Raw genomic sequence first — 27,761 nt, forward strand, 5'->3', positions numbered from 1 at the left:
TACTAGCTAATTGAATCCTACAATATTTTTAAAAAATGGGTAACACACTTATTCTAGGAATGTAAGGTTGGTTTAACATCTGACAGTCCATCAACATAATTCATCATTTTAATAGAGTATAGGAAAAAGGGGCACGTGGGTGGCTCAGTTAGTTAAGCGTCTGCCTTTGGATCAGGTCATGATCTCAGGGTCCTGGGATCAAGCCCCGCATCGGGCTCCCTGTTCAGCAGAGAGTCTGCTTCTCCCTCTTTCTCTGACCCTCCTCCACTTGTGTGCTTTCTCTCTCTCTGTCTCAAATAAATTTTTAAAAATTTTTTTAAAAAAATATCATTTCAGTAAATGCAGAAAGAACATTTGACAAAATTCAGTACTTTTTCATGATAAAAATGTTCTTCAAAGCAGTATTGTAGGAAAATTTCCTCAACCTGATTGAGATTATCTACTAAAAAACCCTTACAGATAAGCTTCATACTTGATGATGAATGGCCCCAATGCTGTCTACCTAAGATCAGGAACAAGGTAAGGGTGTCCTCTGTCACCACTTTCATAATGATTTTCTAGAAATATTACCAGTGCAGTAAGGCAAAAATAAATTAATTAAAGGCATATGGATTGGAAAGGAAGAATCAAAACTGGCCTTATTATCGTGTGGAGAAAACCCAAATTAATTTTTTTTAAATAAATAAATTTATTGTGTAAGACTAATGAATCACAGACCTGTACCCCTGAAACAAATAATACATTATATGTTAATTAAAACTTTTTTTAGAAAATAAAAAATTAAATTTAGCAAAATTGCAGTATACATAGTTAATATACAAAAATCAGTTTCTTTCCATGTACTAGCAGTACACAATTAGAAAATAAAAATTTAAAAACAATTCCATTTACAACAGCATAAGGAAACAAAATAATTACGGTAAATTTAACAAAAAATATTAAAGGCCTCTACACCAAAAATTGCAAAATATTGCAATGGGAAGCTAAAGGTCTAAATAAATAAAGCAATATACTGTGTTCATAAACCAGAAGACATTCCTCCCCAAATAGACTTATAAATTCAAAGGAATTTCAGTCAGATTCTGGCAGGCTTTTTTGAAGATATTGACAAGGTGGCTTTAAAATTTATAGAGAGTGGTAAAGGAGCTAAAACAATTTTGATAACATATAAAGCTGGAAGACTTAAACTACTTGATTTGAAGATTTACTATAACGCTCTAGTAGTCAAGACAGTCTGATACTGACAAAACGATAGACGTAGATCAATGGAACAGAATAAGAATCCAGAAATAGATCCACATGCATATGATAAATGGATTTTTAAGCAAAATTGCCCAGTTAATTCAATGGAGGAGTGTCTTTTCAAGAAATAGTGCCAAAACAAGTGGACATTTGTATGGCCTAAAATGAACCTTCATGTTAAACCATACTTAAAATTGGACTTAAAATAAATCATAAACCTAAATTTAAAAGTTAAAGCTAATTAACTTCTAGAGGAAACCATAGTAGAAAAATCTGTATAACATGGGTCAGGCGAATGTTTCTTTAAAAGAACATCAAAAGCATAAACTAAAGGAAAATATTGATAAAATGTACTTTATCAGAATTAGAAACTTGCTTTTGTAAGATGCTTAAAACAAGGCAAACCAAAGACTACAAGAAAATTTTTGCAAAACATATATTTGATAAAGGGCTTATATCCAGCATACATAAAGAACTTTTACAACTCAAGACAACTCAATTTTAAAATAGACAAATGATCGGAACACACACTTCACAGTAGATTTATGAATGGTTATTAAGCCCATGGAGAGATCCTCATCACTTGTTGTCTGACAAATGCACATTTAATAGAAAAAGATCAATAATGCCAAGTGTTGATGAGGTTGTAGAGCAGTTGGAACTCTCATACATTGCTAGTGGGAATGCAAATTGGTATAGCCATTTTTAAAAACAGTATGGCAGTACCATATAAAGTTAAACATACATTCACAATTTGACCTAGCAATTCCACTTTAAGGTATTGACACAAGCAAAATGGAAACATATGCCCCCCCAAAAATGTGTTCAAATGTTTATAAGAGCATTATTCATAATAAATAAAAACTGGTGAGTGAATAAACAAATTGCCTTATATCCATTCCGTGGAATCCTACTTGCAGTAAAAAGGAACCAAATAGTAATATACAGAACAACTTGAATAAATTCATCTCCAAAACAAAATGCTGAGAGAAGTCAAACGTAAATACAAGGTTGACCCTTAAACAACACAGGATTAAACTGCGCAGGTTCACTTATATGCAGATGTTTTATAATAAATACAGTATAGTACTGTAAATATATTTTCTTTTCCTTACGATTTTCTTAATAATGTTTTCTCTAGCTTACTTTGTAAGAAAAATACAGCATATAATATGTCTAACATACAAAATATGTGTTGTTTATATTATTGGTAAGACTTCTGGTCAACAGTAAGCTATTAATAGTCAAGTTTCAGGGAGTCCAGGGTTATATGTAGATTTTTTACTGCATGGGGGTTGGCTCCCCTAACCCCTGTTTTGTTCAGGTGTCAACTGTAGCATGTACTATATGATTCCATTTATGTGAAATTCTAGAAAAGGAATATCTATAGTGACTGAAAGCAAGTTTTGGGGGCCAGGGGTTGGGGGGAGAGAATTCAAGTGCAAAATGGGACAGGGAACTTTTTTGAGTGATGGAATTGGTCTGTATCTTCATTGTTGTAGTGGTTACACTACAAAATTAACAAAACTGCAATTAACAAAATGATCATACTCTACATTTAAAATTGGTGGATTTTATTGCTGTAAATAATGCCCTTAAGAAGAAAGAAAAATAAATCCTATTCATCCTTTAAGCCTAGGTTTATGCCACCTATTTATAAAAACTTCCTTTATTCTTTCTGTTGGAAGCAGTGTTTCACTTCTTGAACTCCCAGAACTCTCTGTAAATTTTAGGGTGCTATTTTCATTTTGTCGTTTTGTATTTTCAACTCCCCTGCTAGGCTAATTCTTTAGGGGCAGGAATATTTCTAATTTTATCTTGGATCCTCCAAAGTCCAATTTTTGCATATCTTGTTATTTCTTTCTCTTGAAAGCAGTGGATAGAACATCATTCCATTTAATGAAGGGTTCCAGTTAATTGGATTTCAGTTTTTTCCGTCCACAAATGTACTACTTTGGAAATGCATTCAGCATAGGGAATTGTGATCTCTCACAACTTCCTTTAAGCAACAAATGAATTCCTCCCCCACCCCAGACTCCAAGTTTATGTGTTCCTTTAAAAAGTTTCTCATTGCTGATAAATGAAAAAAAATTATTTTTGCTAGCACTAAACTCTTGGAAAGAAAAAAATAAACTCTTGGAGATACTACATGAAGGGACATTGGGATAACTCAAATAACTTAGTCTGAGGCTTTGTAAAAGAGCTAGAAATGTTCTCTGATTAGATGTTGCTCATATTATTTTCTATAAAAAGTCAGATGTGTAACATTAAATTTGAATTCATTGGTGACCTTTTCACAGGACTTTTGGGATAACATTGCCCTGGTTTGCTTGATGATCTGCACATAAGTTTAGAGTTTAATGAAGGGAGCAGGTAACTAAAATATCCTGTTTGGCTTCTGCCAAATAGCAGCAAGCAGACTTTTAGAATAAACTGGATTTAATCAGTTTTTAATCAAATTCTCTCATGAGTCTTGGATATGCCTATATTCTGTATTGTTGAGTCCAGGGAAAATCCACATACTTTAGGTGACAGAATTATACAAAGGGCAAAATGGATATTTATAAAAAGCTTAGGAGCCTGATTTATCTTTTTGTCCAAACTTAGGGCTACTCCACTTCCCCATGGAAAGTACCTGAAGGCAGACCAATTTTTAATTTTCTCGGAAAGAGCTTTGAATCCAACATTCTTGAACATGTAGTCAGCTGAGAGACACAGTTCTGTATGAAATATGCAAAAGAAATCATTGAATCTGAAAATGTTATAAAATGTAGGAAAAGTAACAAAAAGAGAATTTTAGAGACTGAGAAGCCTGACCTAAAGTCCCAGCTCAGCTACCCAATACCTATTATGGTGTAACGGAGGGATGTTCACTTTCCCTAAGTCTATTTCTGCAGCTGTGAAAATGGAAGAGAATTCTTTGTTTATTTTTTAAATTCAGTGGTTATGTATTTTAGTTCCTGACAGTTTTTCACACCCAATAATTATTAGTTCCTTTCCCCATACTTGATCATAAAAAATACGAGTCTTGGGGCGCCTGGGTATCTCAGTTGGTCGACCGACTCTTGATTTCGGCTTAGGTAATGATCTCAGGATTGTGAGATCAAGCCCCTCATTGGGCTCTGCACTGAGTGTGGAGCCTGCTTAGGATTCTCTCTCTCTCCCTCTCCCTCTGCCCACCCCTACCCCCACCTTGCATGCATGTGTGCACTCTCTCTCTAAAAATAAAATGAATAAAAAAAGTTTCTAACCCTCATTTAAAAAAAAATGTCTTGTAAAGGTGTATAATCTCACCAGGATGAGGTACTCAATATTAATGAAGAAATGCTTTATGAAGGAAACAGTGTTTTATATTATTTTTAATAATTATCAATTTTAATATGAATTATTATCAGACATCACCCTTGTGATGTCTTAGTGGAGCCATAGAACCTGCCCTGTACAGAATTTCATCCGTATTTAGTGTTTTATGCTACTTTAAGCCATAGTATTCCTTTATTTATGTAACATTCTTAAAACTTTGCTGAAAGATCATTTAAAAATTTGTTTTTTTGGAAACATTTTATAAGATAAATTGAGCTTCCATGCCTGAAGAGGCATTGCACTGACCCAGGGGGGTCAGCAAACTTTCTGTACATGGGCAAGATCATAAGTAGGTTAAGCTTTGTAGGCCAGTCTGTTGCACCTATTCATTTGTGCCTTTGTAGAAAGAAAGCAGCTGTAGACAATATGCAAATGATGGGTGTTCCTGTGTCAAATAAAACTTTACTTACAAAACTACAGTTGGCTGTCTAGATGTGACCCATGGGCCATATTGCTGATCCCTACTCTAACAAAATAGCAGATTTGGAGGTAGAAAACCTAGGGGGTAATCTATCTCTGACGTGAATTGGCTGCATATTGATGATGAACCAAATCATTTAACTTCCTTGTGAATTACTCTTTTTAGTAGTAAAATAAAGGGGTGGGACTATAGTGATCTGTCTTCCTATATTAAATTTTCCTATCTTTTTTAAGTTTTATTTATTTTTTTTAAAAGATTTTATTTACTTATATGAGACAGAATGAGAGAAAGAGAGAGAGCATGAAAGGGGGGAGGGTCAGAGGGAGAAGCAGGCTCCCCGCTGAGCAGGAAGCCTGATGCGGGTCTCAACGCCAGGACCCCAGGATCATGACCTGAGCCGAAGACAGTTGCTTAACCAACTGAGCCACCCAGGTGCCCTTTCTTTAAGTTTTAAGTACTAAAAAAACGTTTTCTGGTATAAAAGTCACCTTTTCCTGAAGGATAAAGAAATAACCTAAAGGGTGAAATCAATACAGAGTGTTGACTTTACACTGGATATAGAAACTGGGTTTAAAACAAATTACATACATATTGCTTCTTCCCTTTGGGAACTTTGAGATCTAAAAGAACTTCAGCCTTGCAGTCCATGGGAACAAACCGATGACCTCCATATCAATATATTATCAATAAATTTAGTGATAGCTGGCAGCTTTAATGCACAAAACTATGAGTTGCCTGTAGGTTTTGTAAAAGTAATTGCAATTTATTGCTCTAGTGTAGTGTAGGTGGTTAAAAAAAAAGCTAATTTTTTTAAAATCACTTAATAGCACTCAGCACTTAACCTATTTGATATCTATAACAACCTATAGTTGCTCATTTTAATCCCCATTTTACAGATAAGGAAACTAAAGTTCAGGAACATAAATGACTGGTTTAAGGACACAAAGCCAGAGTAAGTGTCAAAAGCTGAGATCGAACCCAGTGTATTAGTCTCCTATTGCTGTTGTAAGAAACAACAGACTTAGTTGTTTAAAACAGCATTGATTTACTGTCTTACATTTCTGGAGGTCAGAAATCTGAAATTAGTCTCAGTGGGCTAGAATCAAGGTTTTGGCAGGGCTGCATTCCTTCTGAAGGCTCTAAGGGAAAATTCTTTTGTTTGCCTCTTCCAGCTTCTAGAGGCTGCCCACAGGCCTTGCCTTACGAACCATTTCCATCTTCAAAGTCAGCAATGGCTGGTCAGCCTTTGTCTTACCACATCACTCAGATTCTGACCCTCATACCTCCCTCCTTCACTTTTAAGGACCCTTGGTATTACATTGAGCCCACCCAGATAATCCTGGATAATCTCTTTTAAGATTCTAATTTAATCACATCTGCAAAGCCTCTTTTGCTATATAAGGTAACATTTTCACAGGCTCTGGGATATGGATATGGATGTCTTTGTGAGTCCATTATTCTACCTTCACACCCAGTAAAGAAGAATTTTTTTTTTTTAAGATTCCATTTTATCCTCAGCATCTTGTAGAAAGGAGGACTTATTGTCATCCCATTGGACAGATAAAGGATTCTGAGGTGGAAGGAATCTGTGACTTTGCCAGAGTTTTTTAACTAGTTAGCTGGAGTGGGGTGGGGTGGGATGCTCTTTTAATTCCCAGTCCAGAAAGCTTTCTATTGGATCATACTTCCATAACATTTTTATCAGTATTAGGCATTTGATGCTAATATGGGTAAATTGCTTTCATGTCTCCAGATAATCAAACTTGAATTCAACCCAAATTAGACTTGATTCAGTGCTCTTGCCATCTGTTAGCTTGTTTGATAATTTCTGGTTTAAAAAAAAAAAAAAAAAAACTTTTCCTGAAGGATAAAGAAATAAGCTAAGGATATAATGGATGCAGAGTTTTGACTTTAATCAGGTACCTTGAATATCTCTCTTCACTAGGGTTTAGACTCAGTGGTTGAGGGTATATGGAATGGTTGAGGGTATATTTTACATTAAAAAGAGAGAGATAAAAGAGTTATCTTAGAATGGACTTTTTTTTAAGATCCAGTTTCAATTTATTTTCTATTTATAGAACTTTTTTCAACATGTATTTCCTGTCTATTATGCTAGTGAATAAGTAGTTAAATCTGTACTGTAAATTTACTTCCCTAGTCTGTAGATACTTAACTCTTTACTTTCTTTCCAAAATAGCAGCAGTGGAGAGGAGATAGTCCTTCAAAAACGAGTAACAATTAAAAGGACCTCTTTATAAAACCTGTGTTTTATAGTTGCTATATGAAGTAGTAAGGAGGTGGTAAAGGACACATACCTTGTCTCTTTTAGTCCATTTCTTCAGTTTTTCATCAATAGGTTAGTTCTCACAGTTAGATTTTTTTTTTAAGATTTTATTTATTTATTTATTTGACAGAGAGAGAGTACAAGCAGGGGGAACGGGAGAGGGAGAAGCAGGCTCCCCACTGATCAGGGAGCCTGATGCAGGGCTCAATCCCAGAACGCTGGGATCATGACCTGAGCAGAAGGCAGATGCTTAACTGGCTGAGCCACCCTTGCACCCCCAGTTAGATGTTTCTGTCTTACGAAAACCTGGTATTTCCACACACATTTCACATATTAGACTTTAATTGTTCCATAATCCATCATTTTTATTTGTTCTGTTATTCTAAACAATGTTTGATTTTAAAGTCATTTTTCCAGCTTTTCTCCTTGGGCAGGAAGTAAAGTTTTTTACCTCTGTACTATATTGTCTAAAATTCATAGATCTTCTAGTTAATGCAAACAGTTAAACTGAAAAGAGTGGAAGGAGGGATGAGCACAATAGTTAACAATGACTAATATTTTTCACCCTGAGAGGAAGCTACTGGCGTGTCCAGTGTGAGTCCCATGGAAACAATACTAGATTGGGGATGTCATTTTCCCAGAGCTACTGGTGGTTCTAACCAAGGGAGTAGCCAAGTACAGAGTAGAATGGGATGTGCTGAGATCAGAAACTAGAGAAGGGTTCCACCCACAGCAAAGAGGGGCATGTGGTGGTTATCAGGGGGTATAGAAACTATGATTTAGTAGAATTGAGTGGGATTTTGAAGTGAGTCAGGGCTGGGTTCAAGGCTTACTACTTCAGAGCTGTATGGAACTGGGCAGGAAACTTGATCTCTTCAATCCCCCCACATCCTTATTCATTAAAATGATAATTGTTGCCCCTCAAGTTTATTGTATGAATTAGAGATATGATTTACATAGTAGTAGTATTAGCCTAGTAAACAGGAGCTATAATGATAAAAATCAATAGATAGAAGTTGTTAGGCAGATGTATAAAAGAGTTTATGTTGGATTTTTTCACTAACTCTGTTTAAAAGTCTTAGGGGCAAGAACTGCACTCAGAGCCTTGTCTCTTACTTCAGAGTAGTACAGATCCAGTTTTGGCTTGACCTGGTTGAGCTTGGAGCTAAGGAGGGGCACTCTGAGAGTCCTGAAAGGAAACTTGAAAATATAACTGGAAATGGAAAATTAGAAACCCACTGTTGTCCCTGTTACCTTGTCCTCTGGCACCCACAGCTTGACCCCTAGGCTCCCTGTTGTATATCCCTGTTGTTGAGATAAAAACTCCCCTCTGCCTAGTCAATCAATCAGACAATACCCTTTTGGAAAACAAAATCCCTTTTTAAAATTTTCAAATTAAAAAAAAACTAATGTCCCTTCTTATATAAATTCAAATTATCTTACTATTATACTAAACTGCGGAAATTTTCCATGCTTATAGTTAACCATTAATTAATTCTTTTTAAGCATTAGAGGTATGTATGCACTTGATTTTATTTTTAAGTAATCCGCTTTATTTTTTAAAGCAGTTTTAGGTTCACAGCAAAATTAAGTGGAAGGTATAGAGATTACCCATATATCAGCTTTCCACACACATACACAGCCTCCCACACCATCAACATCCCACACAAATGTAGTACATTCATTACAATCAGTAAACGAACATGGACACATCATTATCAACCAAATCCACTGTCTACATTAGGGTTCATTCTTTATGTTATGCAGTCTTTGGATTTTAACAAATGTAGAACAATGTGTAGCCACCATCATACTAATGTACAGAACAGCTCCACTGCCCCAAAATTCCCTGGGCCCCATCTATTCATATACCTCCCGCCCCCTAAATCCTTGGAAACCATGTCTCCATAGTTTTGCCCTTTCTAGAATGTCATATAGTTGGAATCACATAGTATATAGCCTTTTCAGGTTGGCTTCTTTCAATCTGTAATGTGTATTTATGGTTCTTCCATGTTTTCATAGCTTGATAGCTCATTTCTTTTTATCACTGAATAGTATTCCATTTTATGGATATACCACAGTTTATCCAGTCACCTATTGAAGGATATCGTGATTGTTTCCAAGTTTTAATGATTATGAATAAAGCTGCTATACACATTTGTGTGCAGGTTTTGTATAGACATACATTTTCAACCCCCTTGGGTAAATACAAAGGGGCAAGACTTCTCTTCATCAAATGTTGAGCATCTTTTCATGTGCTTGTTTGGTATCTATATATATTTGGTGAGTTATCTCCTCAGATCTTTTGCCCATTTTTTTGTTGTGGTGTTCGTTTTCTTACTGCATTTTAAGAGTTCTTTATATTTTTGGATAGCAGTTCTTTTTCAGATATATCTTTTGCAAATGTTTTCTTCCAAATTGTGGCTTGTCTTCTCATTTGCTTGACATTGCATTTTGCTGAGCAGAAGTTTTTAATTTTAATGAAGTCCAACTTATCAATTCTTTCTTTCATGGATTGTGCCTTTAGTGTAGTATCTCAAAAGTCATCATTAAACCCAAGGCCATCTAGATTTTTCTTAGATTATCTTCTAGGAATTCTATGGTGTTGCATTTTATCTTTAGGTCTTATATTCCATTTTGAGTTAATTTTTGTGAAGGGTGTAAGGTCTTTGTCTAGATTCTTTCATATATATATATGTAGATTTCTAGTTGTTTCAGTGTCATTTGTGGCAAAGACTACCTTTCTTCATTGAATTGCCTTTGTTTCTTTGTCAAAAATCAGTTGACTGTATTTGTATGCATCTATTGTTGGTCTCTCTCTTGTGTTCCACTGATTTATTTGTCTGTTTTTTCACTAATACCATACTGTCTTAATTATTATAGCTTTATAGTTAGTCTTAAAGGTGGATGGTGTCAGTTTTCCAACTTCTTCGGCAAAACTGTGTTTGCTCTTGTGGTTTATGCTCTTGATTTTAAGTCCGTAGATTGTGCGATGAAGTACAAGAATAAAACTTCATGGTATTGTCCTTTAGCCACATATCCAGGGAACAATAGAAATGATTTCTTCGTATCCTATTTCCCAGATTTTTATCATCCCCATCTTTTGTATATATTCTAAAGCCCACTACTCAAGAATGATTTGTGGCTCCAGACCCTACTGAATCAAAATCTTGACCTACTGAATCAGCATTTTTATAAGATACCCAGGTACTTTGTAAGCACATTAAAGTTTAAGAAGCCCTACTCTAAAAAACAACTCTTATCTGATGTGAATATGGCATATAGTAGCTTCACTTTTTATAATTTGAAAACCACGTTCAGTAAATGGGTGGTTTTTGTTTCTTCATTTTAGAATCTGCTCACTTCAAACTGACTGGTCAATTAGAAGATAAAATATAAACCAGAAAAATAACACACCCGATAGAAACTTTAATGTTAACAGATGCTTAAAAGATCTTACAGTAGAATCAAATGTAATTCACCTCATTCTGCTTGTTAATGAGGAGACATACCTAGAAAAATGTTGCTAAGGCCAATGTCAAAGAAATTACTGCCTATGTTTTCTTTTAGTTTCATGGTTTCACGTCTTACATTTAGGTCTTTAATCCATTTTGAGTTTATTTTTGTGTATAGTATAAGAAAGTGGTCCAGTTTCATTCTTTTGTATGTAGCTGCCCAATTTTCTCGGCATTGTTTATTAAAGAGACTCTCTTCCCTTTTGTTTTTATTTTGTTTTGTTTGCCTCCTTTGTCATAGATTGATTGACCATATAAGCATGGGTTTATTTCTGGGCTCTCTTCTGTTCCGTTGATCTGGATGTCTGTTTCTGTGCAAAACAGCACCATACTGTTTTGATGACTACAGCTTTGTAGTGATCTTGAAATCTGGGATTGTGATACCTCCAGTTTTTTTGTTCTTTCTCAAGATTGCTTGGCTATTCCAGGTCTTTTGTGGTTCCACACAAATTTTAGTATTATTTGTTCTGGTTCTGTGAAAAATGCTGTTGGTACTTTGATAGAGATTGCACTGAATCTGTAGGTTGCTTTGGGGAGTATGGACATTTTAAGGATATTGATTCTTCCAATCCATGAGCATGGAATGTCTTTCCATTTGTGTCATCTTTAATTTCTTTCATCAATGTTTTAGAGTCTTCAGGTATAGATCTTTCACCTCCTTAGTTAAGTTTATTCCTAGGTATTTTATTCTTTTTAATGCAATTATAAATGGGTTTATTTTCTTAATTTCTCATTCTGCTATTTTGTTATTAGCGTATAGAAACACAACTGATTTCTGTATGTTAATTTTATATCCTACAACTTTACTGAATTCATTTATATTCTGCTTATTATTGAAATGGTTAAGTTTCTTGTTTCTTTGTACTTTTCTGGCAAATCAACTTTAGACAGTTATGACATGTAGAAATATACTTTACAATAACTCACCTCTGGGGCAAAATATATTATCTTTGCCATTACAAATGCCATTACTTTTAAGAAGCATAGGGTTTGGAGTCAGGACTGAGATCTAATATAAACTCCACTACTTCCTAATTTTATACCGTTGAGCATCAGTTTCCTCATCTGTAAATTGGAGGAGATACCTACCAATATGATGGCTAGGAGGATTGAATGAGGTGATATTGCATAAAGTTTCCAGCACAGTAACTGTAGTACCTCAACAAATGTTAGTTTCTTTCATGACCCTGAGATTAAGAATCACATGGTCTACCAACTAAGCCATCCAGGTGCCCCAATAGGGAACAGATTCTTAAAAAGAAGTTTTACAGTAGTCTTTTCAACATATAGACCTGTATATTAGCCTCAGATTTTATTGTATAAATTGATAAGCTTTTGTGTGTAAATACCACTCTTTCCCCATTTCTATACATTATCTGTGTTTCATGAAGAAATTGATGAGTCTTGCCCCCCATTCATCAATCAAAGGCTCTTTCTAGTGTTGAGAATACTTCATGACATCTAGCATATTCTGAATATTGTCTTTTCATTATTTCTGGCATATCATCTGGGAAAAGCTAATTCAGAGTCTGTTTTTATATAAATATATTCATGGCCCCTTTCCAAGGAATTCTAGGCACCTGAGATGCAGGATGCCATGTAGCTAGAGGCATAAATGACTAATTCAGAGTTGTAGCTTAAAGACAGAAGCAATAGAATCTCCAACTCTGACTGTGTTAGATGTCATACTTAGACCCTACGGGCTCCCTTTATATGTCTCCTTTTGTGTGTCTGATTCATCTGCCTTCAAACTTGGTATTTATTTTACATTCTGATATTGTTCCAAATGAAGCTAGCTTTAATATTAATTCAGCCTTCTAGATAGAGCTACCTATAAAATAAAAGTGGGTGCAGTGCCCTTTTTCATGGAGTTTCATTTATTAAGCTATTCACATCCTATATGTTCAAGAAGCATTATGTTTTCTTTTTGCCTAGATTTGTGGGTTATTGACCAGTTGTGTTCTTCATAATTTACTAATAAATTATTTTTCAGAGTAGTCCAAGAGTTGTGTTAAGTCTGCTTACATTGGTATAAATCAGTGCTTTCTCTCCAGTTAGTCGGGGTTCCAGTTTTTCTAACATGGTTGCTTTTAAGTGTTTGGGCTGGGAATTGTGGTTGGTTTTGATATCTTGTCTTCTTGAGTTTTGTCTTATCTCAGAACACAAGACTCTTAGAAGAACCCGTTTGTCTGCTGAACACCCTACCAAAATATTTTTTTAAGGGTGGTGGTGGATAGGAGCAGAAACAAAATTTGAAAAATAATAGAAATCTACCAGAAATTGTTAAAGTAATAGAAAATTTCAAAAAACTATTGAATCATTGCACAGAAACCTCTTGATGAAAATTTCTTATTTTTGACTTTTAATTATGTCCATATTAATTAAATTTGCTTGAATAATTAATTCTACCTCTCATTTTTAGGCAAGAGCCCAGGGAAAGTAATATAGTTTAAATGGTGTTTGCCATTAGGGAGGCTTTTCTAGTCTGTAACTACAAATTTTGTCACTTCTATTATTGGTTTACCTTCCCCTCTGAATTCTTTAGGGTTTTATTCTTTATTGATTTTAAGCAATAACCATTGCCATGCATCATAAACAAGCACCATTTTCTACTATAATTTCTAACTTCTCCAAGGATAACCATATTTAGACTTCTCTTAGATTTCCCTTTAGGTTGATTTTTTTAGTGAGCAAACAGAAATTTTCCCTACCATTTGTTATTATCTCAGAGAGGGAACTAACATTTGTCAGTGCCTGCTTCGTGCCAGATAACACCCGTGTCTCACAACACTCCCTTCTCCATGGTCTGTTTTATCTGTACCTTGCTGCTGCTTCCCTTCCTTACCTCATCACCTGCTCAGTTTTCAGTGCCATTGACAAATCAGAAACCAGTCTTTGTCAATAACTCTAGAGAGATTTGGGGAATTCTCTATTATTAGAGAATTGTGGAATTGTGGTGATTCAAGGTAATATAAAATAGAGAAGTGATGAGTATGAGGAGCTAAGAAAACAAATAGCTTCTAGGATTTCTTTCTCTTTCAAAAAGCATACCTAGTAGTATTTTAAGACCTACCAGTAGATTATACCTTTTTCTCCAATGCCCACAATATTTAAAGAAAATCAGAGCATGGCAACCTGTCATGCAGGATTTCCATTTGCAATGTCTTATTCCCTGAGCTAGCAATGCTAAGGCTTTCACTGCCTGACAGACAAATTGGGGGGGGGGGAAGGGATTTGGATCAGGAGCTTCATTTGATCATTGCTCCTCACCTGTTGTCCATTTAACAAATAACCTTGAAGAGTTTGTATAATCTTCTCTTTGGTAGGAAAATGGTAGACCCAGAGTTCAGCTGGCTCTTGTTTACGAAAGTTAGACAGACTATAGAGAAATAGCAAGGCTCACAGGCTGCTTATTAGCATGAAATACCAGCTGATCTGGAGGGAGATGCAAAATGATGGTATTGCTGCTGCAAACAATTGTGGGAGAAACTTGTGAGTATTGCACAGTAAAATCTGCACCTTCCGTGGGCACTCATTTAAGGGGAGGCTTCCTCGGGATGGGGCTTCTGCAACACATATCTAATAGGTGCATTCATTTTAATATGCTCATTCATTGAACAGGCCAGATTAATTAGTACATGTCACCATCTGGTACTTAGTGAGACTATTCATTTTTAAAATGTTGAAATTGCAGGGAATGGTGCACACCAATTAAAATCCTTTTAACTGGATTGTGTTGGTATAAAGTATACGTGTAGGAGGACTTCATTGGAATTCAGCATGCATCTAAGGGTACATACATCAGCCTGAAGTCAATTAGAACAAAGGAAGTCAAGAGAGGAGAAAATGAAAGAAGAGCTGTCCTTTTTCTAAATGTGTCTGCTCATAAATTGGGCTTTCTCTCTTTCTGTTGTTTTGTTCTTCCTCTCACTTGTCTTGATTATTCTCCTACCTTTTATTTTGGATTCTTTCTTTCTCTTTCATCCTCCATTTTTGTTTTTTTGTTCCTCAATTTCTCGTCTCCTCCTCACCTCATCATTCTCCAGTCATACATTAAAACAGAAGAGTTGGATGAATACTTTTATGTAGTGATACAGTAAAATCTTAGCTCTCTATGTCCTTTGAAAGAATGAGTTCTAATTGGGCAAATTTTCTGGATAATTGTGAGCTCAAGCTCATTAAACATTAAAATGTTTTCAGTTAGAAAAATCATTTGGTGCTTATGTGACCTACATTTTTTTTTAAATGCAGACTAAGATTTGGATATTTTTTTCCTTCTCTCTACCTTTGTTTTCCAAATTAGCTATAAAACATATTTATTTATAATTAAACAAATAAACTTAAATAATAAAACCATTTGTATGAAAATCTTCCCAAAATACCTTTCACACTTTTATTGTTTTCTTACCTCCTTAAACAGGATACTCAACATAATTAAACATTTTCTTGGTATCTTCCTATAATTAGAGTCAAGGTCAATCATTGCCATTCTGGAAAATGCAGTGATACCCTTATGGGATCTGAGCTGTTTGCCCCACACTGAGATGCTTTCTGAGCTCTTAAGTTTGGTTTTTGTATTTTTCTTTCTCTCCATTTGCTGTCAGATAGTCCGCTTGTCACTTGCCATTTCTGTCTGAATGCTTCTGTCCTCTTCTAAGCTTTTTGGTCTGTGAAACCAGATAATAAAGCATTATTTTTTTATCTGTTCAAGAAGCATATAGGTACCAAACCTGAATAAGAAGCTAAGACTAGCGAGTGAGAGAGAGGAAGTTGTATATAAACAGCCATAGTACCATGTGATAGGAATTATGAGGAGGAAACAATTAATTTTAAGAAGACCTGCAGCTTCACAGGGGACTTGGCATTTGACTGAAGCATGGAAAGTTCTATAGAATTTTGAGCAGTTGTTATATGGGTGGACATGTAGGAGATGATTAAAAAAATGGTAAGGCAGTATCAATCACAAAAGATATTTTGTTTTAAGGAGTTCAATGTATTATAGAGACAACTGAAAACCACTAATGGTTGCATGAAAAGGTAAGTAGAGTGGTAAAGATCTGTATTTTAGAGGAATTAAGAGACCACAAGATAGCACCCCAGTACCTCGGACAAAGAATGATGAAATCGAGGTCCTATGTGATGGCTAGAGTTCTCAGAGGAAGAGCACAGATTGGAGAGACAGGACCTGGCAACTAATTGGATACAGCATGAGAAGGACTGGGGCGGGAGGGGGGGTCAACCTTGACCCAGCCTGAACGTCTACCAGTATTGTGATACCATTAACTGTTACGGCATCCAGAACAAGTGGAGCACATTTTGGAGGAAAGATAATTAGTTCTATTTAGAGAGGTCTAGTAGGCAGTTGGAAACTGAAGTCTGGAACATCAAACGACAAGAGGTACAGGCTCTTGGAGGTTATCCACCCTTACATATTTGGGAATACACAAGTTCACAGAAGAAATGATTAGAAAAGAGAGTCTTTTTAAAAGGGTAATGGTGGAAAGGGCATTTGGGCACCTTTGTGAGAAAGCAGTGGGAAGTACATAACAACACTCAAGTTAACATTATCTCAGCTCATAGTTAAGTGAATGGGGAATGTACAAATAAAGGGGAGCATGAGAGAGACCATTAGAATTCATCAAATTATAAGTAGAGCATTCACTTTTATTTCTGTACAAACAATACCAACAAAACCATTCTGAATTGATCAAATTAAATTTGTCTAAAACAAGAGTAAAGAGTCTATAAATGAGACCCTAATGCTCTTTCCTACCTTGTCTAGTTTTCAGCTGTGCCCTGAATAGATAATCTTACCAGATAACTATTTCCATAGAGAAGAGTTGTTTTTTATTATATATGAGAAATGTTTTTAATTGTTTGAAGTTATTAAAGGACTCTGACTGAAACTTTTATTTCTCCCACGGTTAAATTTGTTTGAATGATTCAAATTGGCATTTTAACCCAAGTTTGCATTTACATAATCTTTTGACTTGATTGTAAATTTGGGGACTTTAAAAAGGTATTCATGTTACCAGACAGCATGTTCATTGTGTTAAATATGTCTGTGTACCTGTGTGTGTACAATTTGATCTATAGGCAAAAGATTTGGAGGGATATATAGTAAGATTTGGGGCTTGGGGAACTCCTGGGTGGCTCAGTCGGTTAAACGTCTGCCTTCGGCCCAGGTCATGATCCCAGGGTCCTGGGATCGAGCCCCGCATTGGGCTTCCTGCTCAGCGGGGAGTCTGCTTCTCCCTCTACCACTCCCTGTGCTCATGTTCTCTCTCTCTTATGTAAATAAAATCTTAAAAAAAAAAAAGATTTGGAGCTTCGGGTTTTGCTCGTTTGTTTGCATATCTTTATTTTCTGATTGCTTTTATAATCTAAAGAATTCAGTTATTTTTTATTTAAAAAATATAAGGATCATATGCCCTAGAAGAGTTTGAGTGACTTGCATAAAGTAAAATTACATATCTAATCAGTAATGGCCTTGAGGGTTGTTCATTTTTGTCCCTGGGGTCAGTTCTGCTGATTGGTGGGTTGTTATTGATAGGAATGGAAATGCTATCCAGTACTTGCAGCAGCCACAAGGACCAGGGGCACAGCACTTCCTCAGGAAAAGCTGACATCCTACCTGTCACTTTTTACTCAGAGAAGCATTGGCTGTCTGTAGTGGTCTAATGGTACAGACCACAGGCAGGTATCTTTACTAATAAGAATAAAGACCCAGCATACTGTTGTAAGGATGATTTAGCTTTTCCTCTACCAGATTATGGTCTTGTTTAGTAATAGCCCCTGACTCCCCAGAATCCAAGCTTCTGCTTTTTTCTTGTTGGTTTTTTTTAGAGGGGGGTAGGGTCAGAGGGAGAGGCACAGAGAGAATCTTAAGCAGGCTCCACGCCCATCGTGGAGCCTAATGCAAGGCTCAAGCTCACAACCCTGAGATCAAAAACTGAGCCAAAATCAAGAGGTGGATGCTTAACTGACTGAGCCACCCAGGTGCCCCGCTGCTGTTTTCTTAAGAACAGCCCTGTGGAAGCCTTTTGGCCTGTGTTCATGCCTGTCTGGAGTGTATGAATCCTCTGGCCACAGTTCCTATCCTTCATGCTCCATCACTGGCTCCATACTTTCAGTTATTCAGCCCAAGTTTGATTTTTCTGTGTTTATTTTGTAGTAAAATAAAGATAGCTAGGGAATTGTCACTTTACCTTTTTCTTTCCCTCTCCATCCACTTCATCCTCATTCTTTTATATTGTTCTCACCAAACCAGCACTCAAGATTTAGAGTCAACGTTATGTAAGATAATAGCAATTAAAGTATTTTTTAATGGGGAGAATTTTAGTCACTTACATGGTTTTAGACTATGTTTGCTATTTTCATTCAGGTCTCAATTTTCTCATTATTCCCTACAGCGATGTAATGTAAATTATTGCTAACTTAATTCTCTACCCTTCTCAGTATGCCTCTGGGAAAATCACCCTTGATCTTCATGTAGAGACACCGCAGAGTCATTGTCAGTCCCTGTCCCTTTCCACCAGTGTCCCACTGGTTGCTAAGTGTTTCCATTTGGCCTCTCAAATCAGCCCCTGCCCATTATTTCCTACGGCTGCTGTGTTAGTTTAGGGCCTTACCTGCTCTAGTATTGTAGTAGTTGAACTAGCCACATTGCCTCCAACCTTGCCTCCTGTCAATCTGCCCTTTTCCATGCTCACCTGAATTCTTAAAGTACAGGTAAGTATCACATTACCCTATTGCTCAGCAACTCCTTCCTGATATAATCTGACAGCATCTCTTAAAAGTAATGTAAAACACAAGTCCAAAATGGAATGCTAAAGTTTCTTTGCAAGTCAATTGTTCAGAACTTGGAGTACATTTTCCCTGTAGAAATAATAAGTGGTAGACTGGTGTGCAAGTTAGCTGAAACTTTCAATTAAACCATTCATGGTAATTGAGGCCCACCAGCATAGTTACCACTATCTCCATGGAAATAGCATAGCCCAACTGGTATGTCAAGTGTGTACAGGTATGTGTGGATGGTATTGGAAAGGATCACTCCCCTTCTTGTCCTCCATTGATTTAGAGATTTAATAAAGGGGGAAAGAACTAATATTTATTAATCACTTATGAATCAACCTCTGTGCTCGGCATTTTATATAGTTTGAGATATAACTGACATATAACATTGTGTAAGTTTAAGTTGTGCAATGTGTTGATTTGATACATTTATATATTGCGGTATGATTACCACCATAGCATTAACTAACACCTCTATTATGTCCAATAAATATAATTTCTTTTTTGTGGTAGAACATTTGAGAACTGGTCTCTTAGCAACTTTGAAGTATATAATACCATATTGTTGACTATAATCACTAAGCTGTGCATTAGGTCTCCAGAACTTATTCATCTTCTAACTGCAAGTTTGACCAACATCTCTTCAGTTACCCCACCCCTCAGCCTCTGGTAACCACCACTCTATTCTCTGTCTTTATGAGTTCGACTTCTTAAATTCTCCATATAAGTGATATGTTACAGTATTTGTCTTTCTCTGTCTGACTTATCTCACTTAGCATAATGCCCTCAAGATCCATTCATGTCACAAATGGCAGGATTCCTTCTTTCTCATGGCTGAATAATATTCCATTGTATATACCACATTATCTTTATCCATTCATCTGTTGATAGACACTTAACTTGTTTCCATATCTTGCAGATATCTTTTTGATACTCTGTTTTCATTTCCTTTGGATATATACCCAGAAGTGGGATTGCTGGATTATATAGTAGTTCTATATTTAATTTTTTGAGGAACCTCCATACTGTTTTCCATCTTGACCAAATCAATTTACATTCCCACCAACAGTGCACAGGATTCCCTTTTTTCCACATCCTGGCCAACACTTGTTATCTCATATTTTCCTTCTTTTAAATTTTTTTATTTATCTCATATCTTCTTGATGATAGCCATTCTACACAGGTGTAAGGTGATATCTCATGGTGGTTTTGATTTGCATTTTCCTAATGATTAGTGATGGGCATCTTTTCATGTACCTGTTGGCCATTTGGATGCCTTCTTTGGAAAAATGTCTTTTTAGATCCCCTGCCCTTTTAAAAATTTGATTGTGATTTTTTGTTAATGAGTTATATGAGTTCTTTATATATTTTGAACATGAACTCCTTATCCATTATGGTTTGCAAATATTTTCTCCCATTCTTTCTCATTTGATTTTGTTGATTATTTCTTTTGCTGTGCAGAAGCTTTTTAGTTTGATGTGGTCCCATTTATCAGTTTTTGCTTTTGGTGCTTGTACTTTTGGTGTCATATTAAAAAAAAATTGTTGCCAAGACCAATGTCAAGGAACTTTTTCCCCTCTGTTTCTTCTAGGACATTTATGGCTTCAGGTCTTATGCTTTAAGCTTAATCATTTTTTAATTGATTTTTGTGTATGGTGTAAGATACGGATGCAGTTTCATTCTCTTGCATATGGCTGTCCAGTTTTCCCAATTCCATTTATTGAAAAGACTCCTTTCTCCATTGTATATTCTTGGCTTTTTTGTTGTGAACTAATTGACCATTATATATGCATGGGTTTATTTCTGGGCTGTTTATTTTTTCCATTGATTTATGTGTCCATTTTTATGCCAATACTGGACTCTTAATTACTATAGCTTTGGGTATAGTTTGAGTTTAGGAGTATGATGCTTCTGGCTTTTCCTTTTTCAGCATTGCTTTGGCTATTTGGGGTCTTTTGTGGCTCCATACAAATTTTAGAATTGTTTTTTCTATTTCTGTGATAACTGCCATTGGGATTTTGATAGGGATTGTATTGAATCAGAAAGGAAGAAATACAATTGATGATAAAATCATGATATGATTTTATGTATAGAAAATCCTAAAGACAAGTGAAAAAAAAACTGTTGGAACTAATCAGTGAATTCAGTAAAGTCACAAGATATAAAATCAATACAGAAACCAGTTGTATTTCTGTACACCAACAACAAAATATCTGAAAAAGAAATTAAAAAATCTCATAAAAATGAATAAAGTACTTAGGAATAAATTTAACCAAGGAAATAAAAGATACATATAATGATAACTGTAAGACTTTGATGAAAGAAGTTAAAGGAGACACAAACAAATGGAAAGATGGCCTGTGTTCCTGGATTGGAAAAATTAATATTGTTAAAATGCCCATGCTACTCAAAGCTATCTATAAGTTCAAAGCAATCCCTATATATTTTATCTTACTTCATTTTAACAGTAGTCCTGTGAGGTAGATGGTTATTATACTCCTTTAACAGATGCTTAGCAAATTAATAATGTAAATAAAATCACAAGAGGAATGCTTACCTGACATAAGAGAATATTGGTATTTTGTTTTGTTTTGTTTTGTTTTGTTTTGTTTTAAGATTTTATTTATTTATTTGTCAGAGGAAAAGAGAGAGAGAGCACAAGCAGGGGGAGCAGCAGGAAGAGGGAGAGGGAGAAGCAGGCTCCCCACTGAGCAGAAAACCTGATGTGGGGCTTGATCCCAGGACGCTGGGATCATGACCTGAGCCAAAGGCAGATGTTTAACAGACTGAGCCACCCAGGTGCCTGAGAATATTGTTTTTAAGCACTACTTTCAAACTTTAGTAATTTATAGGCTCCTTTTAATTAGTAAAAAGCCGTAGTCTTTCACTATTGATATATATAATATTACAATTTTACTTAAATATGAACAAAATTAGATATAAATTCCTTATGCTTGTATTTCTCATTTAGCTCTAAACTGAAACAAACTTAAAAGTTAAGTACAAAAAGGGGCACGTGGGTGGCTCAGTCGATTGAGCGTCTGCCTTCATCTCGGGTCGTGATCCCAGCATCCTGGGATCGAGCTCCACATCGGGCTCCATGCTCTACAGGGAATCTACTTCTCCCTCTCCCTCTGCCTGCCTGCCTGCCTGCCTTTCTGCCTACTTGTGATCTCTCTCTTTTTCTCTGTCAAATAAATAAATAAAATCTTTAAAAAAAAAAGTTGAGTACAAAAAGTCTATAAAACTAATGAAATGCAAATTAACAACATTATTTTAATACAATGATGATATTTTGCCAAAGCTGAATTGCGACTCAAAACATGAGTATGGAGCTCTCTGCCATCCCAGGGGTGTCTTGGCAGCTTTCGTTACCATTGGTGCTCTTTTTCTGCCACATTTCTTTCTAAGATGTTGAAAAACCAGGATTGGTACAATGTACAGTCATTGCACCATTATTTCGTTTTGGACTTTACTTAGACTGTATCATTTACCTCTGAAGCGAGCCTCCTTTTTTTCTCATTATTCCTTACAGTTAAAATAATGTGCTTGATGCCAGTTCAGATTAGAAAAAGAAATGTATATGTACATTTGCAATCATGTTGCAAATCGTGTTGCTGAGCTTAGTTAATAAGTGGCCATTGCAATAATCCAGCATATGTTTATATTAATTTTAGATGTAAACTTTGTGTTCAGTTCAATATTAAAGTTCCTTTGGAAAACTCATAGACCCTTGAAAAGAGATCCTGGATTCCAGTTTGAAAGATACTCTTCCAATTTCCCACTATCTTTTTTTTTTTTTTATCATATAATGTATTATTTGTTTCAGAGGTACAAGTCTATGATTCATCAGTCTTACACAATACACAGCACTCACCATAGCACATACCCTCCCCAGTGTCTATCACTGAGCCACCCCATCCCTCCCACCCCCACCACTCCAGCAACCCTCAGTTTGTTTCCTGAGGTTAAGAATTCCTTGTTATCAGTGAGATCATATGATACATGTCTTTCTCTGATTGACTTACTTCACTTAGCATAATACCCTCTAGTTCCATCCACATCATTGCAAATGGCAAGATTTCATGGGGGGTTTTTGATGGCTGCATAATATTCCAGTGTGTGTGTGTGTGTGTGTGTGTGTGTGTGTGTGTGTGTGTGTGTATACCACATCTTCTTTATCCATTCATCTGTCGATGGACATCTTGGCTCTTTCCATAGTTTGGCTATGGTGGACATTGCTGCTATAAACATTGGGGTGCACGTACCCCTTCAGATCCCTACATTTGTATCTTTGGGGTAAATACCCAGTAGTGCCATTGCTGGGTCATACGGTAGCTCTATTTTCAACTTTTTGAGGAACCTCCATACTGTTTTCCAGAGTGGTTGCACCAGCTTGCATTCCCACCAATAGTGTAGGAGGGTTCCCCTTTCTCCGCATCCCTGCCAACATCTGTCATTTCCTGACTTGTTAATTTTAGCCATTCTGACGGGTGTGAGGTGATATCTCATTCAGGTTTTGATATGGATTTCCCTGATGCCGAGTGATGTTGAGCACTTTTTCATGTGTCTGTTGGCCATTTGGGTGTCTTCTTTGCAGAAATGTCTGTTCATGTCTTCTGTCCATTTTTTGATTGGATTATTTGGTCTTTGGGTGTTGAGTTTCATAAGTTCTTTATAGATTTTGGGTCCTAGCCCTTTATCTGATAGGTCATTTGCAAATATCTTCTCCCATTCTGTTGGTTGTCTTTTGGTTTTGTTGACTGTTTCCTTTGCTGTGCAAAAGCTTTTTATCTGGGATGAAGTCCCAATAGTTCATTTTTGCCCTTGCTTCCCTTGTCTTTGGCAATGTTTCTAGGAAGAAGTTGCTGCAGCTGAGGTCGAAGAGGTTGCTACCTATGTTCTGCTTAAGGATTTTGATGGACTCCTGTCTCACATTTAGGTCTTTCATCCATTTTGAGTCTATTTTTGTGTGTGGTGTAGGAAATGGTCCAGTTTCATTCTTCTGTATGTGGCTGTCCAATTTTCCCAATACCATTTGTTGAAGAGACTGTCTTTTTTCCATTGGACATTCTTCCCTGCTTTGTCGAAGATTAGTTGACCAAAGAATGGAGGGTCCGTATCTGGGCTCTCGATTCTGTTCCGTTGATCTATGTGTCTGTTTTTGTGCCAGTACCATGCTGTCTGGATGATGACAGCTTTGATATAAAGCTGGAAGTCTGGAATTGTGATGCCACCAGCTTTGCTTTTCTTTTTCAACATTTCTCTGGCTATTCAGGGTCTTTTCTGGTTCCATACAAATTTTAGGATTATTTGTTCCATTTCTTTGAAAACAGTGGATGGTATTTTGATGGGGATTGCATTGAGTGTGTAGATTGCTCTAGGTAGCATTGACATCTTCACAATATTTGTTCTTCCAATCCATGAGCATGGAACGTTTTTCCATTTCTTTGTGTCTTCCTCAATTTCTTTCCTGAGTATTTTATAGTTTTCTGAGTACAGATCCTTTGCCTCTTTGGTGAGATTTATTCCTAGGTATCTTATGGTTTGGGGTGCAGTTGTAAATGGGATCGACTCCTTAATTTCTCTTTCTTCTGTCTTGTTGGTGTATAGATTTCTTTGCATTGATTTTATATCCTGTTACTTTACTGAATTCTGTTACTTTACTGAATCCTGTTACTTTACTGAATTTATATCCTGTTACTTTACTGAATTCCTGTATGAGTTCTAGCAATTTTGGGGTGGAGTCTTTTAGGTTTTCCACAAAGAGCATAATATCATCTGCAAAGAGTGAGAGTTTGACTTCTTTGCCGATTTGGATGCCTTTTATTTCTTTTTGTTGTCTGATTGCTGTGGCTAGGACTTCTAGTACTGTGTTCAATAGTAGTGGTGATAGTGGACATCCTTGCCATGTTCCTGACCTTAGGGGGAAGCTCTCAGTTTTTCCCCACTGAGAATGATATTCACTGTGGGTTTTTCATAGATGGCTTTTATATTGATATCCCTACACTCTGAAGAGTTTTAATCAAGAAAGGATGCTGTGCCTTGTCAAATGCTTTTTCTGCATCTGTTGAGAGGATCATACGATTCTTGTTCTTTCTTTTGTTAATGTATTGTATCACGTTGATTGATTTGCAGATGTTGAACCAACCTTGCAGCCCAGGAATAATTCCCACTTAGTCGTGGTGAATAATCCTTTTAATGTACTGTTGGATCCTATTGGCTAGTATTTTGGTGAGAATTTTTGCATGCATGTTCATCAAGGATATTGGTCTGTAATTCTCCTTTTTGATGGGACCTTTGTCTGGTTTGGAGATCAAGGTAATGGCGGCCTCATAAAACGAGTTTGGAAGTTTTCCTTCCATTGCTATTTTTTGGAACAGTTTCAGAAGAAGAGGCATTAATTCTTCTTTAAATGTTCGGTAGAATTCCCCTGGGAAGCCATCTGGCCCTGGGCTTTTATTTGTTGGGAGATTTTTGATGACTGCTTCAATTTCCTTAGTGGTTATAGGTCTGTTTAGGTTTTCTCTTGCTTCCTGGTTCAGTTTTGGTAGTTGATACATCTCTATAGGAATGCATCCATTTCTTCCACGTTATCTAATTTGCTGACATACAGTTGCTCATAATATGTTCTTATAATTGTTTGTATTTCTTTGGTGTTGGTTGTGATCTCTCCTCTGTCATTCATGATTTTGTTTATTTGGGTCATTTCTCTTTTCTTTTTGATAAGTCTGGCCAGGGTTTTATCAATCTTGTTAATTCTTTCAAAGAACCAGCTCCTAGTTTCGTTGATCTGTTCTTCTGTTCTTTTGGTTTCTCTTTCATTGATTTCTACTCTGATCTTTATTATTTCTCTTCTGCTGGGTTTAGGTTTTATTTCCTGTTTTTTCTCTGGCTCCTTTAGGTGTAGGGTTAGGTTGTGTATTTAAGACCTTTCTTGTTTCTTGAGAAAGGCTTGTATTGCTATATACTTTCATCTTAGGACTGCCTTTGCTACATCCCAAAGATTTTGAACAGTTGTGTTTTCATTTTCATTGGTTTCCATGAATTTTTTTAATTCTTCTTTAATTTCCTGGTTGACCCATTCATTCTTTAGTAGGATGCTCTTTAGCCTCCATGTATTGGAGTTCTTTCCGACTTTCCTCTTGTGGTTGAGTTCTAGTTTCAAAGCGTTGTGGTCTGAAAATATGCAGGGAATGATCCCAATCTTTTGGTATCAGTTGAGACCTGATTTGTGACCTAGGATGTGATTATTCTGGAGGATGTTCCATGGGCACTAGAGAAGAATGTGTATTCCGTTGCTTTGGGATGGAATGTTCTGAATATGTCTGTGAAGTCCATTTGGTCCAGCGTGTCATTTAAAGTCTTTATTTCCTTGTTGATCGTTTGCTTAGATGATCTGTCCATTTCAGTCAGGGAGGTGTTAAAGTCCCCCACTATTATTGTATTGTTGTTAATATGTTTCTTTGCTTTTGTTATTAATTGCCTTATATAATTGGCTGCTCCCATGTTAAGGGCATAGATATTTACAATTGTTAGATCTTCTTGTTGGATAGACCCCTTAAGTAGGATATAGTGTCCTTCCTCATCTCTTATTACAGTCTTTGGTTTAAAATCTCATTTGTCTGATAGAAGGATTGCCACCCCAGCTTTCTTTTGGTGTCCATTAGCATGGTAAATGGTTTTCCACCCCCTCACTTTCAATCTGGAGGTGTCTGTGGGTCTAAAATGAGTCTCTTGCAGACAGCATATCGATGGGTCTTGTTTCTTAATCCAATCTGATAGCCTGTGTCTTTTGATTGGGGCATTGAGGCCATTTACATTCAGGGTAACTACTGAAAGGTATGAATTTAGTGCCATTGTATTGCCTGTAAGGTGACTGTGACTGTATATTGTCTGTGTTCCTTTCTGGTCTATGTTGCTTTTAGGCTCTCTCTTTGCTTAGAGGACCCCTTTCAATATTTCTTGTAGGGCTGGTTTCGTGTTTGCAAATTCCTTTAGTTTTTGTTTGTCCTGGAAGCTTTTTATCTCTCCTTCTATTTTCAATGATAGCCTAGCTGGATATAGTGTTCTGGGCTGCATATTTTTCTCGTTTCGTGCTCTGAATATATCATGCTGGTCCTTTCTGACTTTCCAGGTCTCTGTGGATAGGTGAGTTGCCAATCTAATATTTCTGCCATTGTAGGTTACATATCTCTTGTTCCAAGCTGCTTTCAGGATTTTCTCTTTGTCTCTGAGACTCGTAAGTTTTACTATTAGATGTCGGGGTATTGACCTATTTCTATTGCTTTTGAGAGGGGTTCTCTGTGCCTCCTGGATTTTGATGCCTGTTTCCTTCCCCAAATTAGGGAAGTTCTCTGCTATAATTTGCTCCAATATACCTTCTGCCCCTCTCTCTCTTTCTTCTTCTTCTAGGATTCCAATTATTCTAATGTTGTTTCATCTTATGGTATCACTTAGCTCTCGAATTCTGCCCTCGTGATCCAGTAATTGTTTATCTTTCTTTTTTCGCAGCTTCTTTATTTTCCATCATTTGGTCTTCTATATCGCTGATTCTTTCTTCTGCCTCATTTATCCTAGCAGTTAGCGCCCCCTTTTTTGATTGCACCCCATTAATAGTCTTTTTGATTTTGACTTGTTTAGATTTTATTTCTTTTATTTCTCCAGAAAGTGTTTCTCTAATAACTTCCATGCTTTTTTCAAGCCCAGCTAGTATCTTTAAAATCATGATTCCGAACTCTGGGTCCAACATTGTACTAATGTCCGTATTGAGTAGGTCCCTGGCAGTTGGTACTGCCTCTTGTTCTTTTTGTGGAGGTGATTTTTTCCGTCTTGTCATTTTGTCCAGAGGAGAATCGATGAATGAGAGAACAAAATGCTAACAGGGTAACAACGTCCCCAGAAAATATACTCTAAAGAAATCAGAAAAGACCTAAACCGGGGGTAAAGGGAAAGAAAGAAAAAAAAAAGAAAAAGATAAAAATAAACAAAAACAGAACAAAACAAAACAAAAACAGAATATGATCAAATATGATCAGGCTGGTGCACAGATCAGTGCCACACACTAGATTTTAGGTGTATTTTCGTCTGTTAGAAGAAAGTGCCTCCCAAAATTTTAAAGAGAGAAAACTTATATATGTAC

At 36.3% G+C, this 27,761-nt stretch overlaps 1 protein-coding gene across 20 annotated transcripts in view; it reads left to right on the forward strand.

Moving 5' to 3' along the window:
* PEAK1 (pseudopodium enriched atypical kinase 1) overlaps positions 1-27,761 on the forward strand; it is a 361,282-nt gene that overhangs the window by 243,767 nt on the left and 89,754 nt on the right. Inside the window, exon 1 of one of the 20 annotated variants that reach the window (XM_025883809.2) lies at positions 460-519. The exons of the other annotated variants lie outside the window; for them this stretch is intronic. The gene's annotated coding sequence lies outside the window, so the exon portion shown is untranslated. Of the gene's footprint in view, positions 1-459; positions 520-27,761 lie in introns of those variants that run through there. 20 annotated transcript variants of the gene reach the window in all.

This window comes from Callorhinus ursinus, unplaced genomic scaffold (assembly GCF_003265705.2).
Source record: "Callorhinus ursinus isolate GAN/ISIS: 27379988/994484 unplaced genomic scaffold, GSC_fseal_2.0 scaffold25, whole genome shotgun sequence".
In the NCBI taxonomy this organism is placed as follows: Eukaryota; Metazoa; Chordata; class Mammalia; order Carnivora; family Otariidae; genus Callorhinus; species Callorhinus ursinus.